The 6594-nt window shown below is 38.8% G+C and overlaps 1 pseudogene; it reads left to right on the plus strand.

Annotated features, from left to right (window-relative positions):
- The first annotated feature begins 131 nt into the window (after positions 1 to 131).
- Positions 132 to 6180, plus strand: LOC149555250 (endoglucanase 19 pseudogene; annotated as a pseudogene).
- Positions 6181 to 6594: the final 414 nt, after the last annotated feature.

Here is a 6594-nt window from a genome sequence, read left to right on the forward strand (position 1 = left end):
CTCTAGAATGTGCCCAATGAGTACCAAGAGGAGGAGTTGGGGACCAACCAGAGTGACCACAGGGTGGAGCAGTTGGGAGAGTGGTGGCAAGAAGCTTAGGACCATGGGGTGTGCAATTAGCGACCTAAGGAATGGTACTGAGGATTGTGGCCATGAGGCATCGAGGTATTTGCCGAGGCATCAGGAGGAACTCTGGCAATAGTGTAGGGAGCATTGCCCCAATGGTTTAGTAGCTCCTATAGGTGAGCTACCTCAAGGGAAACTTTGTTAGATTGCACCTAAATCTACATAATTACATTATTACAAATGCATGCCTTAGTGTACATAGCAATGTTAACATGCAAAAAATTGTGTGTGAAAAGAACAACATTCCTATCTTTCCATAGAGAAAATAGAATCTCCATCCTAAAGGTATGCCAAATCTGGGTGAACTTCTGAGGAATTTTGGAGAAGTCACCTAGCAAGATCATGTGCCAAGAAAAAAATTCAAGCCTGAATGGATTGAAAAAGTCATGAATCCAATGCTAATAATTTTGAGCATGCTTACAAAACTAGAAAATATGCAAGAAAGACTGTGGTTGTCCACAAAAAGGGCACCTAGGATCAAGAACCCCAATGTGTTTGAGCTGAGGCCCCAAGGGAAGACCTTGGAAGGCTAGGCGCCAAGAAAAATTTGCAATCTTGGGTTTAGTTATAGCATTCCAAATGGTATCAAAGCATTTTCTCCATTGAGAAAGAGAAGATTGCAAATGCCATCTCTAGTTGAGCATGTCCACCATTGGAAGATGGGGCAAAAGCCATCTGTATCCCAAATTTGGCTTGTAATTAGAGAATGGAGTGGTAGGATACCACTTCCAATCAAACCATCAAGGTTGAATAGACTAAATCCCCACTTTATGAACTAAGTGAACAGGGATGGAAGAGAGCAGAAAGTCAAAAGTCTGTCGATTTGAACGGATAAGGCAGTACTATACTTGCATATCGTCCCATGTCCTAAAACTCATGGTGACCCTTGAAATTAGGTCATTAGGAGTTCTGATGCCATTTTGTAAAAAACATAGAGCATTGGCACCTTGAGTCTTGGTGAGGGGAGTACCCTGAATGGCAAAAAGGAGGGACCACCAAATATTCTATTGATTCAAGGAGAGGCCATTGTGGAATTCATCTCTATCCCATTGAAGCTAGGGCTTAATATCCTCCCAAGCTTTTCATATGCTCTTGATGAAAAATGAGCCATGTATGGCCACTGGTTCATGCATGATGAGAAGGGTTTGGAAGCCAATCCCCTTCCATGCTAGCCTATTAACAGGAAAGCCAAAAGAAATGCAGTGTCAAACCAAAATCTTCCAAGCTTCATCTCTAGAAATAGCTCAAATAATCCATTTTTCACAAAGGGAAAGGCCTTGTTTCTAGGTGGAAAGTAGGCCAAGACCACTAGATTCTTTTGGGAGAAAAAAAAAAGTCCCAGGCAACTCTGTGAAAGCCATGATGATCAAAACCAGAGGCCCAAAGAAAATCCCTAAGCAATCTTTCCAGCTTTAGATATGAAGCTTTAGAGGGAGCCCAATAGGAGGAGTAATACACATGAGTGGCCGCTAAAATCTTTGAGCAAATCTGGAATTTCCCAGCAAGGAAGAGCAGTTTTGTGATCCAGTAATCAAGCTTCTTGCTAATCTTGGCCAGCACAACATTCCAAAGTTCCACAGGTGAAGCCTAGAATGCAAAAGGAATGCCAAGAAAGTGGAATATTTCCTCATGTGTGATCCATTTCCACTCAAACTAGCTGAGCCAAGGTGGAGCTAGCAAAAATGACTGACGAAAGTAGAGTGTTTTATGCCATTGAATGGTAGAACTAGAGGCTTGACAAAAGGTGTCTAGGAAACTTAAAGCATTATTGATGTTTTCTTCGTCCTCTAAAAGAGTAAGAAAGGAATCATCAAAAAAGTGTCCATTGACTAACTAAAAGGATGATTCAGGCAAGAAAATGCCATGAACCAGTCCTGAGCACATAAAATGAGCTAGCAAATAGCCAAAACTCTCAATAGGAAGGACATAAAGTGCAGGAGCTAATGGGAAACCTTGCCTGATTGAACAAAAATTCCAAAAGCCTTAGATTGTGAATTATTGATGGTAATGCAAGAATTAGCATTACCAAAGAGCATCTCTGCAAACTGAAGAAAATTGTGACCAAAACCCAAAGCCTGGAGCATAGCCAAGATGAAGGGCCATTCAATGCGATCATAGGCTTTAGCAAAATCTATCTTTAAAAAGATAGCCTTCTAATTGGACTTGCAAACCCATTCCATTCCTTCCCAAAAAACAATGATTTTATCAAGAATATATCTGGACTTGATGAATCCAATTTGCTCAGGTTGTACAATTAAAGGCAACATGTGCTTGATTTTTAGAGAAAGTGCCTTGGCAATAATCTTATAAGACACATTCAAAAGGGTAATGGGTCTTCAATTGCATATGTCCTCTAGATCACTAGCTTTAGGTATGAATTTGATATTTCCTTTATTTATAATGGCTCCTAAGCTTTTATAATAATAGGCTTCAAGATAAACTTTGTGCAGATCAGAACTTATATGCTCCTAGAGGTTTTTGTAGAATTCACAAGGAAACCCATCACACCCAAGGGACTTGTCATCAGCCATGGAGTAGACTGTCTCTTTAAGGTCTCAAAGGGAAAGAAGTTGCTTACAAAAAGTACATTACTCAAATGCTAAGCAGTTTGGAGTAATAGAAATACACTTTCTGAGAGCTTCCTCCTGAGCAACTGAATTTCCCTACAAAGCAAACGCGTTCTCATAGTGATGAACAAATGCTTGTGGGATGTTAGGGAGACTAGACAGAACAACATTTCCTTATTTGATCTTTTTAATCCCAACATTGGTATGATGAGCTCAAAGAGCCTAAAAAAACTCCTTCGAGGCTTTGTCGCCAACCTCTAACTAATGGAGACAGGCTTTGATTTGGGCTCTGCGAGTAGCATACTTATCAACAATTTGTTTGTCATGGTGAAGCTTGGCAAGCTGAATTTATAAATCTACATCAAAGGGATTGAGGGTGAGAGCCTCAGAGGATTTTTTGAGGGCAAGCATGTTGGCTTCATATGACCATTTTTTGAACATTGCCAATTGACACCCATAAATGCACAGGAACTAAGTAATTCTAGTAATGGCATCATTCCACCATTGAATCCATCCCCTTTGAGAATACGAACGTGGCTCCAAATTCTAGACATGTAGGATGTGTGAGATGGTGGAAGCATGCATCAGCATAGACATGTTGAGGAAGAACTGAGACTTGGCCACCTTTGGGATAGTTTTTTGCCAAGAAATGACAAAATAAATGGGATAGTGGTTAGATAACATCACATCTAGCAGGGGAATGATAGGTAGATCTCGATCCTCAGAAAAAGAGAAAAAAGATTATGCAGTGATCATATCATGATCGAAGCATTTTAATATGCGGTTAGAGCCAACTCAAATGTTGGACCAAGTGTGCCAAACCCCACTATCCTAGTAGTGTTTGGTATTGGGATCAAAAAGGCCCAATTTATTGCACATTTAGTACCAGGCTTATCTTTTCCTAGCTGTCCAGCAAAAATGTAGAATGCCATCTTTGTCAAAGGCCACTTCAACCATATTGAAGTCCCCACACATGACCCAAGTAGCTAGAGGCAAATTGTGAGCCAGGAAAGCCCACATCTAAAATCTTTCCACAGCATCATTGGAAGCATAAACATTAATGACTCCAAAATAATGATTCTTAATGGAAAGAAAAAGCAAAATAATTCTATGCGTGGGGTTAGAACTGTGCAAAATAATAGCAAAATGAAGGCAAGGTGACAAAAGAGTAACTACACCACCTTGACCAGCTTTGTGCTTAGAGGAAAACATAACACCATCCTGCCAAATGATGTGGCATGCTAAAGAAAGCATGAGACCAGAAATCTTAACCTCTTACAGATAGAGAAAATCTAAATTACCAATTCTATGATGGACATCTCAGACATAGTACTTTCTAGGGAGGTCTATGAGACCTCAAACATTCCATGATAGGAAGTTCATGTAAACTTTTCCATATCATCTTTATCTTCAAGAGAGAAGTAACTATTCTGCAAGAAGGTAGAAGCATGGTTGAAGTCAGATAGAAAACCCTCTAGACTTATAGACTATCATTTCACCTCTGGTATCTCTGCATATTCAGGAGGACTGTGAGAACACCATGTTGCTGGTGGTGCTATGGAAGAAACAGCAATAGTATGCACCCTAGCCAAGGCAGAAGCCCTGGAAACTTCCTTTATCCCCTACGTACTAGCAAGGTTTGAAACCTATCAAACCCTTAGAGTAGGTTTTTTTTCCATCACTTGCATCCCTACGTTGGCTGGAATTGATGCTCCTATGGGGATAGGGGGAACTGCGATGACCACTGAATAGGATAGCTTGGGAGGCAAGGGATTCAAGGTAGCCTTACCCTTGTGCCCAATAGTAACCCAATCTTCTTTTTTCCCTTCAGCTTGTTTGAAAGGTGCTTCTTTAGGCGTGGGATTGACCCTAGGTGTAGCCAAAGGGCAGTCCCTGATCTTGTGTTCCATAGACTGGCACCTATAATAGGTGTTGGGGAGGTTTAAGTAAAACACCTTTTGGGAGAAGGTTTGAGCCCCAATCTAGATTTCCATAGAATCCTTAAGATCCTTGGAAAGATCGACCTCGACATAAATGGGTTGCTATGGGCGAGCATTAAAAAAATTCTTAGGCTCCTTGGTGACAACTTCGCAAAGGGCTTTGGCAATGGACTCAATGAAAGGCCAGCATGGTAGGGGAAGACCTAGGAACTTGACCTATACAGGAACCCTAAGCTTTTTATCATCTGAGACTATGAAATCTAGTGACCATTTTTGAAAAACAAGCAAAGAAGAATGCATAAACCAAGGTCCATTGTTGAAGATTGCATCTTCTTGGAATGGGTTAGCAAAGTGAAATTTAAAAAAAAAACTTTGGTAAGGTTTTGCACATTGTCAAGGTGGACTCCATTAGGAGTCCAACTCTTGTTAACCCATTCTTAGAGCATAGCTTCAGGAAGAGTCCTACCCATAAAATAACCTATCAAGGTGTGTTGTTCTAACCAGTCACATGCAACATCAAATTCTTGCAAAGGAAGGATAATGTTAGGATTACCTCATGAAAAACCTTCGGGACAAACTTGCATGGGTGTTTGTTCTATGGTAGCACTATGGAAAACCAAAGGAGCAACGTAAACGCCAAGAAAAATTGGTTCACCACTATTCAAAGCCATTAAATCCTAGCCTAAAAGCTCTCATAGTAAATGTGGTGTGACAAGTGGTGCTTATAGAAAGAAAGCTTAGACAAAGAGCCATACACAAAAAAACTAAAAGTCTGCATGAAGCAAGAAACCCTAGTAGAGAAAAATCTCACCCCTCAACTTCCTCTAGAATTACTTTCTTTTCTATTTTGGTTATATCACATCCATAATTCTCCTTTTCTAATCACAATTATCAATATTTTGTAATTATTTTGTTGTAGGAGGTTTGTTGTATGTTAGAGACGGTTCCAACACTCAATATGTTACCAGTGCTTCTTTTTTACTCACAAGATATAGTGAATTACTTTTAGCTAAGAGGAAAACATTATCATGCAAAAATACTCTCTTTAAAGCTAGCAACATTATGGATTTTGCTAAGCTACAAGTAAGAAAATTACATATATTTGTAATTGTATTGTAGTGCATACAAGATAGTGATATCTAATCATAATTGTATTGTGGGGCATACAATATAATGAACCCTAATCATATCATTTGTAGATTGATTATTTACTAGGAAAGAATCCTCTAGACATGTTTTATATGGTAGGATATGGTTCCAAATATCTAAGGCAACCACATCATAGGGGAGCATCTATAGTTTCCATTCATCAATAACCAAGGAAGATCAAATGCATTGAAGGCTTCATGAATTGGTTTCACAAAGATTCTTCTAGTCCAAACATATTAACTAGAGGAATGGTTGGAGGACCAGATAGATATGACAACCTTGGAGACCTTAGGACCAATCCTAGCATGCTTGAACCTGCAACATACATCAATTCACCTCTCATTGGTGTCCTTGCAAAATTTTTCTCAATGGCATGCAAAACTAACATGCAATGTTGACCTGTGACAAGTTCATCATTATTACATGGATATTTCCTTTCTTTGATGACAAATATATCACCAAAAATATTTCTATCAATCATAAAAAAAATAGTATGGATTATGTTGTGCATGGATTATTTACAACTATGGGAGAGCTATATAATTAAAGGTCTCCAAGAAAGAAATAAGGGGGCTTTAATAGTGAGCAAGGCTTTAAAATAAAAAATTATATAGTTCGATTTACTTTACAAATAAAATCTTTGGGTGAAATAAAGTATAATAGTAACTTTATTTTTTTATTTTAATAAGAACTAGTTCAAAAATGGCTCTTGTAGAAAAGAACTAGAAAAGAAAAACTTTGGTCATTGCCTAATACAAAAAGGATGCAAAAGAAGAAAGAATGCATCTAGAGAGACTATCTATCAATAGTAA

Source organism: Cupressus sempervirens, chromosome 5, assembly GCF_028749045.1.
Source record: "Cupressus sempervirens isolate cs-2001-9-10 chromosome 5, ASM2874904v1, whole genome shotgun sequence".
NCBI classification, from domain to species: domain Eukaryota; kingdom Viridiplantae; phylum Streptophyta; class Pinopsida; order Cupressales; family Cupressaceae; genus Cupressus; species Cupressus sempervirens.